The sequence below is a fragment of the Elephas maximus genome, chromosome 24 (assembly GCF_024166365.1).
Source record: "Elephas maximus indicus isolate mEleMax1 chromosome 24, mEleMax1 primary haplotype, whole genome shotgun sequence".
Lineage (NCBI taxonomy): Eukaryota > Metazoa > Chordata > Mammalia > Proboscidea > Elephantidae > Elephas > Elephas maximus.
This window is the reverse complement of record NC_064842.1, coordinates 57,900,980-57,923,861: the sequence shown is the minus strand read 5'-3', so window position 1 is coordinate 57,923,861 and position 22,882 is coordinate 57,900,980. Positions and strand designations below refer to the sequence as shown.

The 22,882-nt window shown below is 38.1% G+C and overlaps 1 long non-coding RNA gene across 1 annotated transcript in view; it reads left to right on the top strand.

Annotated features, from left to right (window-relative positions):
• Positions 1 to 20,744, top strand: part of LOC126067029 (uncharacterized) — a 158,501-nt gene extending 137,757 nt beyond the window's left edge. Inside the window, exons 6-8 of the long non-coding RNA XR_007515308.1 lie at positions 5,826 to 5,949; positions 19,751 to 19,846; positions 20,493 to 20,744. This is a non-coding gene — a long non-coding RNA (uncharacterized LOC126067029). The remainder of the gene's footprint in view (positions 1 to 5,825; positions 5,950 to 19,750; positions 19,847 to 20,492) is intronic.
• The last annotated feature ends 2,138 nt before the right edge of the window (positions 20,745 to 22,882 follow it).

The window sequence follows — 22,882 nt, the reverse complement described above, 5'->3', positions numbered from 1 at the left end:
CATTGTGATCGTTAGGGTTATGCATCAACTTGGCTGGGCCATGATTCTCAGTGGTTTGGCAATTACTATGTAGTTTGGCAATGGTATGATGATGTGATCACTTCCATGATGAAATCTGATATGATTACCTCCATGATGGGATATGATGTGAGTAGCCAATCAGTTGGAAAGGAGTTTCCTTGGATGCGTGGCCTACATAGAATATAAGTGGACATTCTGGCAAGGCTCATGGGTTTTTGCTCGCTCTGGATCCTACAGCTGGCTCCTGTTCATCTGACTGCCGGTTCTCGGGACTTAAGCTAGCAGCTTACCTGCAATCTTGCCTGTGGATCTTGGGATTTGTGTAACCTGACCCTATACATGCCAGTAAATTTCCATTAGTCCTTAAACTAGCCCAAGCCAGATTTGGCCTGCCCTGCAGGTGCAGAAGGGCCAGCTGTGACCATTAATCAACCTCAACAGAGGATGCAGCAACAGGAGGAACGAATCAGAAGGAAAATCATAACCTGGATGCTATTCTGAAGCAAGAGGTCTGAAAAGAACCACATCACCTCCTGTTTCCTTGCTTCCTTCTAAAATTTTCCCTCCCCAGTATACCTGCATGGCTGCCATCTTGCTGCTCAAATCACATATAAGACCTGCTTCCCCATAGCTCAGGGAGTCAGATCTGAGGAACTTCCTCCAGGCTCCTTGCTCTACACATTACAGTAAAGTTACTTTCTCTTTCTCAAAGACTGGTGTCCAGATTATTAGCAAGTCTGAGCACACCGGACAAGGGCTCACCTTCCCAGGTTTGGTGACATTCATTTTTCTTCACAGCCTGTGAGCAAGAGCCCTGACCTTTGACCTGCCCATCTTGGGTTCACTGGCCTCTGTGGCTACTTGAATCAGAAGGCTCTAACCTGACCCATGGATTTGGGACGTTCCAGTCTCTACAACCACATGAGCAATTTCTTTTATATAAATCTCTCTGTATAGATATTTATATGCTTTACTGGATTTGTTTCTCTAGAGAACCCAGCCTAAAACAACTACACTTATTCAATCTCTATGCTGAGCAAATAATCTGAGAAGCCTGGCTATACGAAGAAGAAAGTGGCATCAGGATTGGAGCAAGACTCATTATAAACCTGCAATATGCAGATAACACAGCCTTGCTTGCTGAAAGGAAGAGAGTTTGAAGCACTTACTGCTGAAAATCAGACAGTAGTCTTCAGTACTGATTGCAGCTTGTCCTTGGCTAGATTCTCTAGAGAAATAAAACCAGTGAAGCATGTGTGTATATATATATATAGAGAGAGAGAGAGAGAGAGAGATTTATCTCAAGGAAATGCTTCGTGGGTTGTAGAAACTGGAAAGTCCCAAGTCTGTGGGCCAGGCTGGAGGGTTCTACTGAGTCACGTAGCTGCAGAAACTGACGAACCCAAGATCGGCAGGTAATACTTCAGGCTGCTGGCTCACAAGCTTTGGAGGTGGACAGATCCCAAGATCACCAGGCAATATGTCAGGTTGCTGGCTCAAGTCCCAAGAGCCAGAAGTCAGATGATGAAGAGCCAGATGAAGGACCCAGAACAACCTAGCAAGATTTGCCAGAACATCTATCTATCTATCTATCTGTCTGTCTGTCTGTCTGTCTAGGATGCAGACCACACCCCTGAGGAAGCTTTCCTTACAACTGATTGACTGTTCACATCAGATCACATCATGAAGAATGACTACATCATTACATAACTAACAAACTACTGAAAATCATGGCCCAGACAAGTTGACATATAACCTTAACTATCACAGACCTTAACATTAAGAAAACAGAAATCCTCACAACTGGACCAGTAAGTAACATCATGATAAATGCAGAAAAATTGGACTTGTCAATGATTTTATTCTACTTGAATCAACAATCAGTATTCATGGAAGCAGCAGACAAGAAACCAAACAATATATTCCATTGGGCAAATCTGCAAAGACCTTTTTTTTTTTTTAAAGATTTAAAAATCAAAGATGCTACTTTGATGATCAAGGTGTGCCTGACCCAAGACATGGTCAGTTCAATTGCCTCATATGCATGCAAAAGCTGGACAATGAATAAGGAAGACCAAAGAAGAATTGATGCATTTGAATAGTAATATTGGTGAAGAATAATGAATTTATCATGGACTCCAGAAGAATGAAACAATCAGTCTTAGAAGAAATACAACCAGAATGCTTCTTAGAAGGGAGGATGGCGAGACTTTGTCTTGCTTACTTTGGACATGTCATCAGGAGGAACCAATCGCTGGAGAATACCGTGCCTGGAAAAATAGAGTTTCAACTAAAAAGAGGGAAACCCTCAATGAGATGGATTGACACAATGGCTACAACAATGGGTTAAACACAGCAACAATTGTGAGGATGGTGGGAGACCAAGCAATGTTTCGTTGTTATACATAAGGCCACTACGAATCAGAGCTAAGTCAATGGCATCTAACAAAAAAAATGTATTAAGTAATTCCTTTAAATTTCCCAACATCTTGCTACCTCGATACAATCTTTTGAGCTCAGGCATTTGTAAGTAATTACAATTGCATGCTTCCAAGCCCAAATAGAGAATTAGAATCCTGAAAGAGGGTATTTGTCTGAAATCTTATATCACACTTGGCTGTTGAAGCCATCTTAATGATACAATTATGTAGCAACTCTCTTAAAGCTGTTTAACCAGCCCACACAAAGCCTGTAGGAGTCAAAGTAAGGTAAGTCTCTTCAAGTTGTATCAGCAATTGCTGATGAATTCATGACAGGGCTTTGAAAGTTCCTTATCTATCTCTATCAATCTCATACAAAGCGTCACCGTTTGGCCCCTCTTTCTGACGTTCGTTAAGATAAGACAAACTATCAAATAGCAACTTTATTGAGTAAATGATTTTGGTTAACACTGTAGAGAATTTGAAAAAGAACAATAGAAGAAACAGTGGCTCTCACAAACAAGATCTTGTTTTTATTTTTCCTCTGTGATATTGTGCATAAAATTACTTTTGAGTCATAAAAAAGGGAATATTCCATGTGGTCTTAGTGCTTTTAAATTGCTTAAGAGATTTGTGTCAGTAAAACATTTCAGATTACAGCTATTGATTTCAATGGGAAAAAATTGAAGGGAATTTTAATCTTTGCCAAATTGATTTAACATTTTGGTTCTAATCACTCTGACTGCCTGAATCCTACTAGAGGGTGCTTTAGCGAATGACATCTTCAGCCTTGACTATTGATTAAACTGATGTTAAGCCTTTATATTATTGCTGAAATTGATTGTGGATGTTAGGAATTATAGGAAAAAGGGCACTAATGAGTATGAGATTGTATCTTAGAAATAAAAAAATATATATCTATACCATGGGAGTCGGGGACATAAACAGAAATTTTGATTCATTGAAACAAAATGTCTTGATTCAACAAACTTTAATTGCATTGCTACAATGTACCAGATATAACATCTACAAATACAAAGATGAAAAAAATCTCAGTTTTGATGTGCTCACAGTGTAGTGGGGCAGACAGACATTTCAGCAAGTAATCCAAAGAGAAAACTGCCATCACAGAGGAATGTGCAGAGGAGGGAGCACAGAAGAAGTGATCAACTCTAGAAATGTGGGGACACAAAATCAACATCTATCTCTTCTTTGTATGTTTCTGCATTTGAGATCACCCAGGAAAAATAGCAAAGGCCACAATGAGTAAATTGATCTTCAGCAAGTAGACAGTCTTGCATGTTTAAAGATCATGGAAAAAATGGATCTTATATGCAAATATGAAGCTTTCTGGAGTTTAAAGGGATTTGTGAAAAGACTTTATTGAACTAGCTTGACAACTCAGTGGTTAGGAAATTATGACAAAGGCTCATTACTGATGATTCTTTTGGCTCCTGCAGTCTCCAGGTTTGTCAAGGCTTATAGCTAGGGTTGCCAACAATCTTTCAGCTAAATTTCATAGCATTTATTTGAAAAGCTCCATTGAAGGTGGATTTGGAAGGAATTTTTTTCTTTACCTCTAGGTAGAGTGTTGGTGGGAACACAGATACCTACTTTGTATCGCTTATAAATGAAAATATTTTAGACTTACTTATGATTTTATTTTCTAAATGAAGAAATCTGCTGTTAGATGTACAGGCAACAGATATTTGCAACTTTCTGAAACTCAATTGTCTCAGTAAATACACCTGAGCAAGATAACAATCTAGTTTCTATTACTCACCCAGTTCTAGTCTACTTATAGTCAGCATTGAATACCCCCTTTCTATAATTTAAGAGATCATAAGAAAATTGAATGTTCAAATGTTAGTGACCTAGATCATGTGATTCCATAAATCTCATTACCTTTGCTCTCACCTTACTACTTAAATTTTCATTAGTGTGACCATCTCTCAAGTCATTCTTGGAAGTACTGAAGGAATCTTTGATTAATATTTACCTCAGACGTACTTCCTCCACATTGGATTCGTTTTCATTTACTATCACTCTGTCATTTATGATCCCTTCAAGAAGGAGAGGAATCCTGTCTGACTCTATTTGACTGTACTTTGCAAATAAAATCTTACAGATAGCTTATGATGCCTTCTTCCCAAATAAGGCCTTATCCCCAAATCCCAATAAATGATGAACTATGATAGAAGAACATTGACACATTATTTAGACTTGGGATGGAATGTTCTGTTACAAAATGTGTGGAATAATGCAAAAGCAACGGTGCTCAAAGGGTCAGTCATGTAGAGGCAATTGTAAAGGAAGTTCTATTTCAACTATTAGGGAGTGACTTCAAGAAATGATAGTGTTAATTTTTCAGGTTTCTGATAATGCTGTTCTAGTGATTTGCCTTTCCTTTTACTACACATTGAAGTAGTTAACAACAGTGACTCATTTACTTTGCTTTTCCTCATTAATTATGTGATTTTCTTAGAAAAGTCTATCAAAGTTGCCTGGCATGCTCTGCTCTTTCCAAAGCCATACCACATAGTGCTCATGACTTTATTAACTCCACTTTCTTGATGTTCTTTCTAATGTTCTGCTTTGGTGTTTACTTACTGGACTTTTATTTCTAGGCATACTCTTCCTGCTGGAGAAATCAGCTGTAAATCAACAGACAATAGCCATTTTTAGCATGATTCTACTATTACTGTGACTAGAAGTGGCCTGTGGTAGCTTATTCTTTCCTGTGCCTGCTCTGTCCTTTCTAAGCTTGATTTATTATCCTATTTTTCTTTTCTTTTTTTAATTAAATGAAACTCTTTCAGCCTATTGAATCCCAGAGATATATTACTCTTGCTGCCTTTCAAAGTGCTTGTGAGTTCAATTCCAGGCTCTAACCTGGGCCAGTTCTGTGAGTTTGATCAAACCAGGTAACTTTTCTTTGTCAATCTCTTCTGTGTAGAAGTCAAAAGTGGTCATTTAGCAACTTTCAGTTATGACAGTGGTGTAGGAAGATTTTTTGCTACTTTTGAGATTCTACAATGATCAAAACTAGCCCCAGAAAAATCAGGATTTAGATAAAATTGGAAAAGGTAGTATGTGTTCCATTTTTCTATGTTAGAACCTCTTTCTCCTTCCTAAAACTTGGTGAATTTGGCAGCCCAACTGCTTCAAATGCAGGACTCCTTCCACCGTTGCACAGGGCCAATCATTCAGATTATTATCTTCTCTATCAATATTTATTTATTATGGATCTTCCTCTTAGCTAGTTGTATTTCCATAAACAAATGAACAAATATACGAATGTATATTCAGATGTTAATAATGTGGGAAATATCAGAGTATTCCGGCCAACCCCAATCTAATTTTATTGCCATCTGCTTTTCACAGATACTAATAGCTGGTATAAACGGAAAAGTTTCATACTGGAGGCACTCATGTCAGACGTAAGAATGAAGGGGCCAACATGCATTCCCAGGATGCAAAAAGTCAGGATATAAACCATTTGCTCATGGTAAGAATGTGTCAAGATGTAAAGCGTTTGTTCCTGGGAAAAATGTGTTCGTGATTGCAAGCACTCATTCCCCCTCCTCGTCACATGGCTGACCTTTACATTTCAAACTACTTCAAGCAGAAGCTGATCTTATCTATACTCAATCATTAACCCCCTACCTTTCCTTTGTTTTATATATAGACCCCTTTCTCCACTTGAGAAAATTTTATGTCTCCTTTTTGTCACTGTAAGATTTTGAGTTCTATTTTATCTTTATTTGAATTGTTGCTTATGACTCTGTGACTTTGGTTCTGTTTGACCTGAGGAAGGCCCTTAATTGAGACAGTAAGATCTCAACGTACCAAAAAGTGCACAGTGATGTTAAAAGAGGCCTGGTTTGTGTGGGCGTTTGTTTCATTCCTCTAACCTAGGGTTTCTTTTCTCACGTTTTGTTTAAGCAAGATTGAGGCATGTTTGCCTCCCCATCTGCAATGTAGACAAAGTGAGGTGATTAGCAGTGCTTGCACTAAATTACAGCAGAAGGTCAGGCACTGACTTGGTTATCTAGTGCTGCTATAACAGAAACACCACAAATAGATGATCTAACAAACAGAAGTTTATTCTCTCGCAGTCTGGTACGCTAGAAGTCCAAACTCAGGGCGTCAGCTCCAGGGGAAGGCCCTCTCTCTCCATCGGCTCAGGGAGAAGGTCCCTGTCATCAATCTTCTCCTGGTTTAGGAAAGTCTCCACGCAGGAACCTTGGGTCCAAGGGATGCGCTCTGCTCCCAGCACTGCTTTCTTGGTGATATGAGGTCTCTCTGCTCCCTCCTCTCTTTTGTATCTCAAAAGACATTGATTTACAACACAATCTAGTAGATTGAGCCCTGTCTCATTAACATAATTGCCGTTAATCCCACTTCAATAACGTCATAGGAGTAGGATTTACAGCGCATAGGAAAGTCACATCAGGTGACAAAATAGTGGGCAATTACACAGTACTGGGAAACATGGCCTAGCCACATTGATACACATTTTTAGGGGCATAATTCAATCCATAACAGGCATGTTCAAGAAAGCAGGGAAGGTAGGTCAGAATGGGATAGGATGGGAAATGTTACCGGGGAGCCGAGAACGTCCATGCTGATCTCTGATACTGATCCATCCCTCTCCTGACTCTTTGGTTCATTATGAAACAGCCATTGATTCCTGAGAAAACTGAAACCTCTTTTGAGTATCGTGTTTGCATCACAATTCCATGGTCCTAGTCACTCTTGGAAATCATGTCTTGTAGATGGTCACATTTCAGAATACACCCTTTGTATCTTTAAACAAGTCATTATTCACCATCCATAGAAAACCAAAAGAGGCTGAAAAGACCTAAAAGGGATCACTAAGGGAATATTTTTCTCCTTTTTACAGAATTCACCTTGATTTGCGGGCAGTTTCAAAGACAGTAGAACAACACCAGGGAGAATGTCAACATTTCAATTCCCTTTTATCCAAAAAGTTGTGTTTTACATAAAATATCACTTCAGGACTGTACTCAGCTTCCAAATCAAATGTTAGTTGATCCGAAGGAAGAAGGTCTGGGCAGATGTAGATGTTTTTAACACCAGAGCATCTTCAAATTGCACAGCTGTTATAAGATGATGAGGGCACTGACACAGGTGTTTTTGATCTCACAGGAAGCTTAGAAAGTACCTGTGATTATATTAAATTAAAGTCTATTTTAACCACAGCATAACTCAACAACGATGGATATTAGTCAATGGTGAAAACTGTACCCAACATTATGTAGTCAACAGGCCATTAGTCCAAACTTATTTCTTTCTCAGAAACACTGTTCAGTCACCTTATCCTACATCTTTGATTTTTTTTTTTTAAACCTTGCATTTTTGTGCCTGACCATTTTTTATTTTCTCTCTCTTTTCATGCCTTCTATCTTCATTGGCTTCAAAATGAGCGGGTGGACTCTGGTTACCTGGTTTCACTATGAATCCTTTACCGCTCCTATTTTCCTTTGTGAAATTAGAAGAACATAGCAAATCAATGAGTATTTGAAAGCTTAGAGCTTCCAAAGGCGCCGATGCCCAAGTTCCAGTAGAATCTATAGTCTCCCTTCAGTTGCCATACTCTGCCAGCAAAGGAATTTCTTGTAAACAAACCTTTTACATGATTTTAATAGGTAAGAATGAGACATGTCCTTTGTCAAGACATATTTCAGAGAAACTGAAATTGAAATTAGTTTCTGTATGGTAGGAAATAGAAGTTAATAGGTAAAAAAAAAAAAATCGGGTATTTTCCAAAATTAAAAAATAATAATTGAAGTATACTTTTGAGCACTGAAATGTGTTTGGACATAAATTCAACACTCCAAAGAAGAGAAGCTTCTCCAAACCAGTTCAAGATGCTAATGCAATGCTCTCTTTATTAAGTTAGTAACCCATGAAACAATATTTAATTTTTGAACACATATTGTTTGATGACTTGTTTTGAAAACTGAGCCCTGGTAAAAGAAGTTGAGTAATCGTTAATGTTGTCAGTCAACTTTCTGAGAGATTTATAAACGGCAACTCTAAGTCTTCCCCCAGTATTTTGTAACTGTCACTGTGTGTGTAACGTTGTCACATGCAGAGAGGACTATCAAAGGGATGTAAGACACAGGATTCGCTTTCCACACAGCAAAGACTTATACTTGGGACTTAATAGGGCACACTGAAGGGAAATAAGAAGATATGCCCACCTGGGAAGGAGAGCTCACTCCCAGTGTAAGTAGTGATGATTTTGGATAGGCAGGTATGGATGGAACAGACCCCAGAGATCTTTGGATGTCACACTACCCTTTCCAAGGAACCAGCAGAAGTGTTTGAGGAAGAAAATGTTATGCAGAAACCAATGACCCTAAAAAATTCATCTGCTGATGTCCTCTAGGACTTATTGAAGGGAAGATCACAAAAACAATGGAAATAAACTAGGATGCTATTGAAAACGGACAAGAACATATAATGAGTATTGCTGGTGGGAATAGAAAGAATGGAATAGATGTGACAAAATGCTCCAAGAAAGAATTGACTTTGAGGAGAGGAAAAAATTACAAATAATTCCAATATTTTTATTCAAGTGACTAGAAAACAATGGATCTGCTAAGAGAATGAATTTTGAGGGAAGGAACTAATTTTGGGGAGAGGGAACGAATTCAATTTGAATTAAAGGAAAGAATGTCAAATACTGTTAAGTAATTATTTAAAATAAATATGTAGGTAGTGATGATTTAAAATCTATAAAAGAGCTCTCACTGAGTGAGCAGTCTAAAGATAGAGGCCTTATAGCCCCAGCACAGAGATCATATTTGGAACTATTGAGAAAATAGGTATAATCAGATGAGAACTATTTCAATTTCCCTAAAACAAATCCATCAACCTATTTGCATTTGTATCCACGTGCTTTATTTTTTATTACAATAGAAAACATATAATGACTCCTAAGGCCTTTATGCTCTATATCGCATTCTCTCAGGCTAACTTAGGCCCCTCATCCCTGCAATCATCCCAACAGCAGGTACCAAAAAAAACCAAACCCGTTGCCTTCAAATCCATTCCGACTCATGGCAACCTTATAGGATAGAGTAGGACTTTCCCACAGAGTTTCCAAGGAGTGCCTGGTGGATTTGAACTGCCAACCTTTTGGTGAGCAGCCATAGCTCTTAACCGCTGCACCACCAGGGTTTCCGAACAGCAGATATACGTGCTTAAATATTTCCCATCCTAAAAACATTCCATCATGACACTGAAAGAATTTTATCAAAATTATCGGTCACCTTCATCTTGTCAAATCCAATATCCAAATCTCTGTCTATATCACATTTTTCTTCTTAGCAGTATTTGACATAGTGAGCCAGGCCCTTTCTGAAACACATTCTCGCCTGGGCACTTTTAATACCACACTATCTTGGCTTTCTACCTTTATAGGCTGTTAGTTCTCAGTCTCCTTTTTTAGCTACTCCTAAGAGTACACTGCAGCTATGTCCTTGACCTACTTTTCTATCCATGTGCTTGCCCATGTTGATTTCGTCCATCACTATTGTTTAAGTACCATCTATATGTTGATGACTTATCAGTATCTCTAGTGTCAACTTTTTCTATGAGGTTCAAAAGGTTATATCTCTGCTGACTATTCTCTGCCCCAAAACACTCACCGCAACCCCCAGAATTATTCATGGCCAGGGAGCTGATCTTTATGGACTATCTCTCCCAAGGTCACTTGCTCTCTGGCTTCTGGTTGAATTTGGCTAGCGGATAAAAAGGGAGACTCCATGAGGAAGAGAAGGATAGAGATTGGATATTAATTACCCCTTCTGTCTCATTGCTTTGCCATAGTTGCTGCACTGCTATATTTTTCAATGACCATAGCATTGTGGGGTGTCCTCTGTTCCATACCTCTAGTCCTCACTGAATTCTATTGACAGTGTTTCCTTTCCTTATCCCTTTAGGCCTAGGAGTGTTAATAGCTTCCAACTTTTATTAGCCTCAAGGTCCATCTCTTGTAGGACCTTGAGTTGCCAGTATCACTATAAATTGTCCCTTCATTAAATTACTTTCAGTTAAACCTTTGAGTGGGCCATCTGTTTTTCTTCCTGGAATTCTGACTGATAACACCTATCAAACTTGCTCTAACTACAGCTCTTCCTATCTCAGTTGATGACTATCCCATCTTTCCAGTGACTCATGACAAAAATCTTGGGCTTCTCTCTTTCTCTCACATATTATATTCTATCCATGTTGGTAATAACTGTAATATAGATCTAGAGTCCAGTCATTTGTTATGACCTCTTCTGCTACCACCCTGGCACGAGATGATACTATCTCTTGCCAAGATGGCTGTTATAGCCTCCTAACTGGTCTTCCTGCTTCTACCCTTGCTTTCCTGAAGTCAGTCTTCAGTACAGCAGCAAGATCTTACCACTCTTGGCTCAAAACCTTGCAATGGCCTTCTCCTTTCACCCAGAGTAAAAAAAACCAAAGTTTTCATAATGGCCTGTGGAGCCTAATATGATCTGACTCACTTGACTACCATTTTGACCTTCAAAGAACACAATTATTGATGAATATAATATGGAGTCCCTGTGTGGTACAAATGGTTAGAGTGCTCAGCTGCTAACCAAAAGGTTGGAGGTTCAAGTCCACCCAGAGATGCCTTGGAAGAAAGGCCTGGTGATCTACTTAGAAAAAAATCAACCATTGAAAACCCTATGGAGCACAGTTCTACTCTGATAGACTTGAGCTGCCATGAGTCAGAATTGACTGGAGGGCAACTAGTTTACAATATAATGATTATATTAGTTATCAAATGTCCTGGATTTGTACAGCTTTTAAAGTTAAAGTGTTAGACTTTGTCTCTAGAGTGTTAGCATTTGAGGTTTGAAAGTAGTAATGTAAAGTAACAAGTTGGCTCATGGATGGTCAAATGACTAGTTTGGAGTCAACCAATGCATCACTGTCAGAGTCAGGCACAGATCTTTGGAACGTGCCTCCCATTTGACCTAACCACTAGATCGCACTTGCCATCATTCAAACCCTGAACATGTTTAAGAAAGTACTGTTTGCTTTGTTAGAGTACTTACGTCAAAAAGTAACTCAAATTTGGATGTGTCATAGTCACAGGTAGATCTAGAAATTCATTAATGTAATTAATATATACCAGTTTCCTCTTCTTCGTATTGCAGGAAATAAAAATATATACTTGCAGTGATCTGACTGAATAAAAGAAACCTTGATGTAGCATAATAAAACCAAACCAAACTCATTGCTGTCGAGTCCATTGTGACTCATAGTGACCCTATAGGGCAGAGCAGAACAGTTCCATGGGTTTCCAAGGGTGTAATCTTTACAGAAGTAGATTGCCACATCTTTCTTCCATGAAGCAGCTAGTAGGTTTGAATTGCTGACCATTTGGTTAGCAGCTGAGAGCTTAACCACTGTACCACCAGGGCTCCTTTGATGTAGCATAGGCATCTGAAAATGAAAATCACAGGAGATTGATTTCATGTAGTGATGCTTTACAGTTGTAATTTGAAAAGGAATAAACTTAGGGAAGTAAAGCAATCTAGAATGGGGCTGTTTATCGAGATACTTCATGCTGTGCTCACAAAGGCACAACATTTTGTCAATTTTTCATTTGTTATATACACCAGTGGATATTACCCTAGGACACAAAAATGGCCATTTTTTTCCTTCAGATTTGGTAAAGAAGTGACTTTACGAGGCTAATAAAGGTAATGATATTACACAGTGGTTAAGAGCTCAGCTGCTAACCAAAAGGCCAGCAGTTTGAATCCACCAGCTGCTCCTTGGAAACCCTATGGGGCAGTTCTACTCTGTCCTTTAGGGTCCCTATGAGTCAGAATCAACTTGATGGCAACAAAAGTAAGATAACAGATATAAAACCATATTTTCGACATTTTACATTACTTGATCTAATTGTTATTGTATTCAGTTGAGTTAAATGTAATTATTCCCATATAACAAATGAGAAAACTGAGTTTCAAAGAAATTAGCTTTTCTAGCTAAATATGCCAAAGCTTGGAATAGAACCGATGTCTGCCTTCAAAGTTCAAGCTTGTTCCATTCTTCTAAGCTGCTTCTGAAAACTGCTGCTTTGTATGACTAAAGCTGTCAGTACGTCAAGGTGCTGTTTCCCCTCAGCCTGTGGACTTCCTCAGCACAACAGAGAGAGAGAACCATTACCATCCAGATCAAGGTTTTCACCTGTGCGGGGTAGTCCTGAGAAATACCTCTGTAGCTTTTTCCTCACATCTGTGTCTTTCCCAGGTTGGAATCTGGCATGGTGCTTATCTCACATGTGTGGATCCCACAGCTCATAATCAAATCTCTTCCTCGGCAACTTACACCACAGAACATTAGCCACCGCCCTCCATTCCACACCCTCCATGCCTTCACCCCCAACATATTCAATGGCTTTTTTTTCGTAGACAATTCTTGCAGAAATTTTCATCCATGTATGAAGACTGTAGTTTTTAACAACATGTTAAGACCTTCTACCTAATTTTCAAGTATGATTCAGAACTTTAGCACTTTCAATTCAAAATTAGACCAACAAGGCATCAACCGTATTAGGACTTGCCTTGTGAGTTGTATGTCTCACTGAACATTCCTGATCAAAAATCACTCTATTTTGGGATTTCAAATTCATTTCTTACACAGTTATTTTGTACTAGAGGCAGGAATCTTTACAAGGATGCACTGTTGTGGAAAGTTAATGTTTCAGGATTGCTGAGTAGGATGATACTTTGTGTCAAAGTAAGAACGTGAGGAGACATTGATGGTAGTAAGTTGGGAAAGAAGTATGAGAGCAATTTTAATAATACGTTTCCAAGGTGATTTATAAGAACGATGCAAACTGTGGGGGTTTCCATGAGAAAAAGAATAGAATAGAATTTAGTTCTGTGAAATCTAGGGGTTTTCTGATGTTCGGCTGTAACACATCTAGACTGAAAGCTTAAATCTTGTTTTATGAGCATCCTGTGTCAGTTTCTTCAGTTTCTTTGCAGTGCAGGAAGTAGGTTGAAGAAAAGATGAGAAAGATATACAATAGCTATGCAGGATGCCCTGAGTACTAATTCATTTCAAAGTGGCCATTTCCAGGAATTAAGGGTTGCTTATTTTTCACGTGATATATTTAAAACACAGTGATGGGAAAATGCCCACATACAATCAAAGTCTCCAGCATCTTTGCTGATATGATCGTATGTTCTTATGTTGATTGTTAACACTGACATGTGTATATGTGAATCTGAATGCTGTAGATATATATTTTCTCCATATTCTCTTTTTCTATATCATTCAAGAAAATATTATAAGATAATGCACTTCATTTAAGTTTCACCTCTGATACATTACATTTCTCCTGAGTGATCTTAAAAGGTATTTATTAGAAAGGCGTATAGGTTTAAAAATGTACAGTAAAACCTATGAAAGCTGGATGTGTGTAAACTTGTAAACTCAAATATTTTCCACTAATACAGAGCCATAGTAAAGTGGTAAGACTGCACCCTGTCAAAGGTGGAAAACTTTCAAGACTTGGAAAAATAAGACAGTCTTGTTGAGCTGTGGCTCTCACAGCCTTCACAGTAACTACTGACTTAGAGATATTTAGAGCATAAACTGCGTTTTTTCCCCCCCCCATCTATCCATGCATCTTTACTACAACACTATGAGGTAGGCGTTATTATTCTTATACTTTACATAGGAAACTAGGCTTAGAGATGTTTTAGAAATTGTCTCAAGGTCACAAATCCAATATAAAATAATGTGTACTGAGAACTAACTATGTGCTATGTTTCCTGTGTATTTAATCCTCACAACAACCCTAGGAGCAAAGGGCTACTCTAATGTCCATTTTACAGGTGACACAACTACAGTTTTGGGAGGATAAGTAACTCACCAGAGCTTACACAGTTAACAAGTTTCAGGACTAGAATTCTAGCGAAGGGTGTCTGATTTGATACCCAATATCTGTTCACTCTACCATATTTCTTTCCCTGGGCCACTGCTTTCATCAGAATGGAGCCAGTGTTCACGCCCAGGTCCTCTGACTTCATAGCCCATGGGGTATCCAACCTAAGAGGTGTTAATTTTATAAGTACTAGAGTTTAATTTGTATAAAAAAAACAAACCAAACCCATTGCCATCGAGTCCATTCTGACTCATAGAGACCCCATAGGATAGAGTAGAACTGCCCCATAGTGTTTCCAAGGAGCAGCTGGTGGATTCCAACTGCTGACCTTTTGGTTATCACGAGCTCTTAACCACTACACCACCAGGGCTCCAACTGGTACAAAAGTTTCAAACTGATGGTTAGAGAGAAAGCAATTATCCCCACAACTGGAATTATTCTTTTCTCACATGATTTATGACTCACAAGAGTAAAACTGTAGAAAATCTGTCTTTGAGACATATTCTTGACTGAAAAAGATGGAAGATGTTTTAATAGCTCAGCAATGAATGCCCAAGATAGCTTTAAATCTCTGATGAGTTAAAAGGGTGCTCTTGAGAGTGACCAGTTGATACTATGATCCTAAATAACTATTAAAAAAACAAAACCAAACCCACTGCCGCCGAGTCGATTCCAACTCATGGCAACCCTACAGGACAGAGTAGAACTGCCCCATAGAGTTTCCAAGGAGCACCTGTCGGATTTGAACCACTGACCTCTATGGTTAGGAACCGTAGCACTTAACCACTATGCCACCAGGGTTTCCAAATAACTATTAAATATAATTAAAATAAAATGTCTTCAGGGCATTTTCCTTCACTGTCTAAAACACATGCCCTCTGTCCTTGTTATAGCCTTAGTTTTGAGTCACCCTAGAAAACTCTGCTAGAAAAGTGGCAATGGCTTATTCTAGGATTACTTCCCCTGACCTTCTCTGAGGTCAAATTTCCCTGCAGTCAACTGCAAAGCTGCATGCATGAGAAGACATGCGTAGTTAATCAACTGCTTTTTCCACAGAGGTTAATTCTCCTTCTCAGCCTCACTCTTAACTTCCCCAGTTGACTTCTGATATGAGGGAAGTGTTTCAAATGACATTTTCTTGAGTTTTCTTCCAAGTTGGTAGCAACTTAGGGGTTTCTATCTCTTTGAGTAAATAAATGCCGCTAAAACTTTGGAAAATGTTAGTGTGAAAAGCCAGTGACCACAATTAGTCAGAGGTTGCACTGGTTAGGCAAGATTCTTGCCCTTTTACCTCCATTTGAACATTTTTTGCTCAGTGTTGGGGCTTTAGAATAAAGACTTTGGCTCAATGCTCAACTAGTAAACTTCAAGCCAGGGCACAGCCCTTGTAAATAAAGCTGTGGCCACAAACAGATATTATGAGTGTGTGACTTAATGCTTGGGTGTTTTGTCTCTTTAGCTGGGGAGAAATGCTGCTGAAAACCCTAAATTTAAAAATTCAGACTAAAGTCCAAAGCAAGTCATAGACAAAATTATGAATTAAATGGAAAAAAAAAAATGTGAACCCCCTCTTTCTGGATTGCCCTTTGCCAGCACTCTTCACTATCTTGCCTTTTGTGGCCTTCTTGGGTAGTTTTATAATTGAAACATTCATATATGCATGTTTTAATGTGATGGCTAAAGGAAAGATACTTCAGGGAATCATTTCAGAGCTATATTAGCCTCTTATATGGCTTACTTTGAACAGTCTCCCATTTTTAGACCTTTGACACTAGTCTTAAAAGGGGATTTGCTTGACTTTTCATTATGAAAGTTCAAATCAAGTGTTTAAGTGGAGACTGAATTATAATATCAAATATTGTATGTACCTTTTAAAAGTTGGCTAACCAAACACTAAATAATTTGTTATTGAGTCAGTTCTGACTCATGGAGACCCCATGTGTTGCAGAGGAGAACTGTGCTCTATAGAGTTTTCATGTCTGTGATCTTTCAGAAGCAAATTGCTGGGTCTTTCTTCTGAGACACTTCTGGGTGGAGTTGAACTGCCAACCTTTTGGATAGTAGCTGAGTGCTTCACTACATGCACCACATAGGTACTCCCAAAGGTTGGTTAGAGGAAGAATAAAGAATCAGGAGAAAACAGCTTTATGTGCAGTGGTTCACAGTTCTGCAGGTTCCTCTGAGGTCTGAAAGTGGCACACATACAAGTATCCATGCTAAGAGAGCTCAAGATAAAACCACGGCTTCCTCTCAGAAGGCCTTGCTCCTGTCCTCAGAGCTGTTTCCAGCTGGCTTACAAGAGGCACACAATTTCTGAGTAACTCTAAGTAGGGCAGTAAAAGATGCAGGTTGGAGGCATTTTACATATTCTACTTACTTTTTTTTTTTTTTTTCTTTATAGCTTAAACATTTAGTTATTAGGAAGCAATTTTGAAGACTTCTGAAGAACACTGTGGGGGAAAGACAAATTTTTATGGTAAATGATAAGGTCAAGTAAAAGGAATAATGTGTTATTTTAACTTCTCTAGGGTTGGAATCTTATCATCATTATTCAATTTAAGATGTTTGATTAATATATAATAAATGAACATGATTGAAAAGAACGCAAAGGGATTTTTTTTCATTTACCCATTAGAGGAAGTGCTGCATGCTAATTGCACAGTATGTTTAATACATGCAGAATAAGATGAGTGCTTTTAGAGAAAGCCAGACGAAGTGATATGGCATTGAAAGGATGAAGAACTTACAATAGGAATGTCAGGTTCATTTCCCAGAGCTTGTTTACTTCCTCTTTTTACCTCACCTACAGCCAATGTTCACCACCAAGGGATGATCTGGCCAGGCTCTAATTATAGATGGAGTTAACTGACAGTAGGATCAGTAAACTCTTTCATCCACTACTATGGCTTAAATAAAAATAAGTTCAATTAACTTATCAAAAATTTGCTTTGGCAAGCTTGATTGAGTGGTATAGTTGGTGATCTGCAGGAGAAAACAAAATTCAAGTTCAATTAGGGAGTGAAAGACTTTATTTCAACATAGTTGCAAATATAGTCCACTTCCCCAATGGTCATATCTTAAATAACCATGTTACAATGAACAAAACTAAGAAGTTAACATTGACCTAATACTATTAACTAAACTACAAACTTTAATCAGACTTTCCCAATTTTTCCACTGATATCTTTTTACTGCTTAACCTTCAGATTGATAAAAAATTTTAAATATCTGATAAAACCAGATGTCGATAAGGAAGTGTAACAACTGGAACTCTCATGTGGTGACACCAACACATAGACAAGGAATTTAGTAATATCTACACATGGATTGTCCAAGAGGGTAGCCACTAGCTACTGAACTACTGAAATGTGACAAGCCTGAGATGAAATGTGCCCTATGTCTAAAATACTCATCTTATTTTGAAAACTTAGTACAAACCAACAAAATGTAAAATCTCTTAATAAAATTTTTTATCTTGATTAAATGGTGAAATTACAATATTTTTGATGTTACTAAATAAAATGTATTATTGAAACATTTAACATATTGCTTACTTTTACTTTTTAAACATGGATATAGAAAATTTAAAATTACATATATGGATCACAATTATACCTCTGTTGGACAGCATTGATATAGAATGCAGACAGAGCACTGGCTATTTTAGATACTTCCTAGAGAAAGCCTCATACTTGTGCATGAGGAGACATATATGAGATTTTCACTGCATAAATTTTGATAGTATCAAGAAATTAGAAAAAACTTGCATGTCTATCAAAAGAGGAATACATAAATAAATTGTATTTATATAATGAAAAAATTTAGTAGGGAAAAAATTTACACTGTCAACATAAAAAACCATTGAAAATATAATGATTAAAAAGGCAAATTGTACAAGATTAAGTAAAATATTGTATCATTTTTGTGTAAATTTTATAAAGTATATGTACACACAGCACTAATATATATGAATATATAAAATTTTTTTATATATTCATATATAATATATTAGTGCTGTGTGTACATATAAAACCAAACCAAACCCAAACCCATTGCCATTGAGTCAATTGCGACTCATAGCAACCCTATAGGACAGAGTAGAACTGCCGCATAGGGTTTCCAAGGAACACCTGATGGATTTCAACTGCCAACCTTTTGGTTAGCAGCCATAGCTCTTAACCACTATGCCACCAGGGCTTCCAGGCATAGGTATAGACAAGAGATAAAGTATGTAACATGGAGAGGAGTTGAGGTTTATTGCATTTTGGGCCCCAGTTCTTGACTGCCCACTGTATACAGCCCTTTTGACTTGTAACTTGCTGTGCCCTCCCATTACCTGTGGGCTGTACTTTCCCTCTTCTTAACTTTGTGTTTGCCATGTGGCTTGCTTTGGTGGAATAGCATGAGGTGGAAGTAGTGATACGATAGTTCCAAACCTAGGCCTCAAGAGACTTGGGTATTGCTCTTGGATTTCTTCAGCCTCTGCATTGCTAGGAGAAGAACATGCCTGCACTAGCTGCTAGTTTTAGGGGGAGACACACAGAACCGAGCCAATTGGCCCCCAGCCAAACCCAGGCTTCATTACGCCTCCAACTGATGCTCATATATATGAAGGGGTTCAGTTGATCTTAACACAGTCACCCACTGAAGTCCGTCTGGGATTAGCTGACACCTCAGCCTTCCTCAGATCCATGAGAATAAATGATTATAATTTGAAGTCACTGAATGCACCAGATAGGTACTCCCAAAGTGTAATATTTATATCTGGGGATGGAAGAAAGTCAATTTTCTGTATTCAAATATTTTTTTCTTTGAAAACAGTCTCACGTAAGTATTAAAAAATCACTAGTTGCTGTTGAGCTGATCCCGACTGGAGATGACCCCATGTATGTCACAGTAGAACTGTGTTCTGCAGGATTTTCAATGGCTGATTTTTCCAGAAGTAAATCACCAGCCCTTTCTCCTCAGATACCTCTGGATGGACTCAAACCTCCAACCTTTCAGTTAGCCGTGGTGCACAATAAAGTTTGCACTATTCAGGTACTCTGAAAAAAAAAAAAAAAAAGGTCGTTGTTTTTAGGTGCCGTGGAGTCAGTTCTGACTCATAGTGACTGTATGTACAACAGAACAAAAGGCTGCCTGGTCCTGTGCCATCCTCACAATCGTTATTGTATTGAGCCCATTATTGTAGCCACGGTGTCAATCCATCTTGTGAAGGATCTCCCTCTCTTTTGCTGACCCTCTACTTTACCAAGCATGATGTCCTTATGTCCTTCTCCAGAGACTGGTCCCTCCTGTTAATGTATGTCCAAAGTACGTATCACAAAGTCTCATCATCTTTGTTTCTAAGGAGCATTCTGGCTGTACTTCGTCCAGGACAGATGTGTTCATTCTTCTGGCAGTCCATGGTATATTCAATATTCTTCGCCAAGTCCGTAATTCAAAGGTATTAATTCTTCATTCTTCCTTACTCATTCTTCAAAATTTCCTGTTTATGAAATATTCTAGTATTGTTTTAAAACCGTAAATATTTTAAAAGTAAAATTAGAGTTCTAATTGCCTACTTTTTATATTTGCTTCATTTGTGATTTTGCTTCCATATTAATTTTTTTTTTTTACATTCTTTATTGGTTTGCTTAAGACAGTTCATTCAGTTTTATGTTTTTGTCCAATCATCCTTTCTGGTTTAGTATTTGTTCCAGATTTTTTCATTTTTAAATAAAATACTCTTATTAATTCTTGCATTAAAATAAAATGGAATGTGTTGGTGAACCTTTTTAGTTTGTATTTTCAGCTTCTTAGCTAAAAAAAAAAAAAAAAAAAAACGCATTGCCATCGAGTCGATTCCAACTCATAGCAACTCTATAGGACAGGGTAGAACTGCCCAATGGAGTTTCCAAGGAGCGCATGGCATATTTGAACTGCCGACCTTTTGGTTAGCAGCCATAGCACTTAACCACTACACCACCAGTGTTTCCTTCTTATCTAGTACTGTGTAATTGGCAAAGTGCTGAACAGAGTGTATTTAATGTATGGTTAAATTTGAAAAGCAATGAGTAATGACACATCTGTCTTTTCCTACAACTTTTCAGATGTAATGGAACACACACAACTAGAGACACCTTATAATTTTGGATAGTGATAAGAGACGTATTCAAAGCTTTTTCTCCTGGTCGTAACATCGTGCTCTGTTCTAGTCTATGTCATGATTTGTGAAATGCAAGAAGCTGCAAGAACTCGCATTGTCGGAGTCACTGCGAAGCATGGGAAGTGGTAGGCTAGTTGTACATGATGCAAGGCCAAGAAATGAAGGTTGAGTACACCTCCCAAAGAATGTATTGAAAGTAGCCTGAATGCTCTTGCAAAAGTATTTGATTTGTTGTTTATCATAATGTATAAAATATAACCATATTTTTTTTTTAATTTTGCAACAAAACCCTTTCAGCAGCAATAAGCTACAAAAGTTCATGTTTAAAGAAACATTAAGTACTTATTTCTGTTACTCAAGAAAATTGAGGATGAAAGTGAACTTGTACAGTATTTGCCAACATTTTCCAATCACTATGAGGGCTGTAGTGCTAGCACGGACCACATGAAAAACAGAAGACACAATTAACTAAACAAACATCAGCATCTACTTGAAAAGACTAACAATTTTTGGAAGACTGTGCAGAGGTTTATGGAGATGAGCTTTTCAGAGATTAATGAAAAGTCTCTGTGATGTTAATTAAATGGAGCATGGCAACCATTCATTGCTGGATCCATTGGAAGGCACCTTGAAATGTTAAAACCAGTTAACATGCTTGCTGGAGAGTGATTCAGCGTTCTTCTGCTGCTTACTCAATAACTCAGTTACTCTGAGCCTGTCTGGCAATCCCCCGACACAGGTCCCTCTGCAGTCAGCCATCTCTTCTGGTGTTCACATTTATGCTTTGGCTACCATCTCAGGTCCTGATTTTAAGGTAAACCCCAAATACGGCTTCTGGTAGGAATTGCATCCAGAAAAGGATCAGCTTCGGCTTACCTTATGCTTTGCGGCCTCCCTATTTTGGACGGCCATATCATATTTTTTGTGCATGCATCTTTTCTTCAAATTGCTGTTACTTTAAAAAAGAGGAAGTGGCAGGGATGAAGTAACGTTAGCAGTCTCAGTGAAAGATTCTTAAAAAGTGGGGACAATCCCATCAGTCATGTTAAATACATTTCTTGGTACAGAAAATTTCCTCAGTAACAGAGATGCTAACTTAAAGTCTCATGAAATAAAAGAACAATTCACACTTTTGGAAATAATATTTGCAGTTCTGAAAGTCTACAATTCCTTTTCCTATTGTAAAATTATAAATGAATAGATTTTTATAATATTATTATTCAAATAATTACTATTACAGTGTAGCCACAAATATTAACCTCCAGTCCAAAGACTTCACATACTTTGGTATAGATGTTATAGATGTATGCTAGTCTGGTGGTGCAGTGGTTAAACACTCGGCTGCTAACTGAAAGGTCAGTGGTTCAAACCCACCATCCAACCCATGAGGAAAGATTTGTCTGCTTCTCTAAAAATTTTCCAGCCTTGGAAACTTGTTGAGACAGTTCTACTCTGACTTATAGGGTTGCTATGAGTCAGAATCAACTGAACGGTAACAGTTTTTTTTTTTTTTTTCTTTATGAAGTTAGCAGCAGAAAAATGTTATCATTTTCTCTTAGAAAGGGAGAAAATTTTCCAGGCTTAACAAAGAGAGTTAACAAAGTGTGGATTAAATCAGATTCATTGATTCCCAGGCCATAGTTCCCCATTCCTGGTTGTTCACATTTTTCACAGGTTCCTCATTAGAAATTATTTAGAATAATGTGAGAAAAATGGCAACAAGTTTACTGTTACTGGAAATTTTCAAGTTGTCCATGGAGGTGCTTTCTTTTCAGGAAAGAACATTCAATGAATCACACAGTTCCTTGCATGAACTCCTTTGGAGGGGGAAGAAAAAGTTCAAAGGGGATGTCCAGAGAATAACTCTCAGGAGATGCAGTGAGTTGATCTTAGTCAACAGGGGAATTTCTCAAACATTCTTAAAGCTTAACCTAGAACCACACCCGTCAGCGATTTCTGTCTTCCAGGTCAGACACACTTACAAGTATAGCTTAAAATACCTATACTGCTCTCTTAAACAAGTTTTTATACCCTCAAGAGAACTGAACCTCAGTAATGGGGCTTGGAGTGTTTTTGACTAATCATTCATTTCCTGCAAACGCAAAACTTCACAGTTACATGAAATAAGGATAGTAATGAACTGTGTACTGTACATGTGTTTCAAAGAATTCGAGCACCTCTGAAATATTTCCGTTTGATCAAAGGCCCAAGAAAGAATGGATCTCTTACAGTCTGGCTCTACTCTTGGCCATTTCCCTTTTAAACCACCAATGGGAATTTCTTTCTGCCACCATTTGGCAAAGTGACTCTATTAGGGTCAGTTTATGTAGCAGT